The sequence below is a fragment of the Myotis lucifugus genome, unplaced genomic scaffold, assembly GCF_000147115.1.
Source record: "Myotis lucifugus unplaced genomic scaffold, Myoluc2.0 scaffold_1098, whole genome shotgun sequence".
NCBI lineage: Eukaryota > Metazoa > Chordata > Mammalia > Chiroptera > Vespertilionidae > Myotis > Myotis lucifugus.
In genome coordinates this window covers 30803-32129 of record NW_005872146.1, presented here as the reverse complement: position 1 = coordinate 32129, position 1327 = coordinate 30803, and positions in this window count along the sequence as shown.

The following is a 1327-nucleotide window of genomic DNA, read 5'->3' as shown; positions in this document are numbered from 1 at the left end:
CTTGAGTTTTGTCTCATCTGGAGGCTCCACTGCGGCCTGAGAAATTCTGATGGTCACTTTGGAGAGTGGGAGACATCATCCTGGAGAAACACTGTAAGATTGCTGCCCAAGTGCTAGCTTTCATTTAAAGTGAAGCCAGCCCGGCCTGACTGTCTGCAGTAGTAATGATGGAGAGTGCTCGCCTTTACCCAGTCGGGTTTGCTCTGGTGGGTACGATGGGGAGGCAGCTGGAAAGGAGAGCAGAGACCACCTGACCATGTGTATGGGAGAAGTCAGAGGCTGGGTCACAGGGAAGGGAGGAACTGCAGGACAGGACACGGAACTCAACCCAGGGCATTTGAAATTGAGCTTTCAGCCCTTTACAGTTTCTTGTGATGACAGGATCCAGGGTGTGGCCACGGGTTGAGTGGTGTGGGCTTTGGTGTCCTGTTGTGCGAGAGTTTCAGGCTGCTCAGCTTCCATTTCAGGCTAAATGCAGATGAGAAAGCGCTGAAGAGCGTACCAGTAAAGATGAAGGTGAGCAATTACCAAGAGTTAAGATGACAGAGCAAGAAGACAAAATGATAGACATGGAGGACGTAGACTGTCCTGATTTAAAAGTTATAGGTGTAAAATAAAATGTTTAACTTCCAGGGCTGAAAGGCCTTTTAAAAGAGTCTATTGAGCCATTTCTAGCAAGAAAAAGGAGAAGGGATCCTGGGTCGGCAGTCTAAACACACAGACACAGACACACACACACACACACACACACACACACACACACACACACACACCCGCCCCCGCTCCCCAGCAGCGGCAGGTGGAGAAGACCTGCAGGTGAGACCCGGCTCTCTGTCCAGGAGGTGACAGGCTCACAGAGGAGGTGGGAACAGAGCTGCGTCCTTTGGAGAGAATCTGCACGGGGTGGGGTGGGGGTGGGGTGGGGAGGTGAGGCCCGCTGGTTCGGGAGGCGCAGGCCCTGAGGAAGGAGGCTTGGCTCGGGGAGGGTGGGGGCCAGGTCCGGAAAGTTCACGTGTGACGGAAGCACAGGTCCGAGGGCACCGGGCTGCTCTCTCCAGACAATCGCGGGAACAGCCCTGGACGCCCACCCCGCTCCTGCCCGTCGGCTCCGGCGGCTGGGATTCCCCGTCGGGCAGCTCCGACGGACCGACGACGAGGCTGAGCCCGGCGTGCCAACCGCGGCTCGGGACCCGCCCCCGCGCCGGCCTCGTGGGAGGAGCCGGCCTCCGGCGCTCCCGGCTCCCGGCACGCCGCGCGCCGGCGCTCGCGCATGCGCAGGAGACCGGCGGCCGCGCCCCCTGGCGGCAGGCGCGGGCGGCGCTGGGGC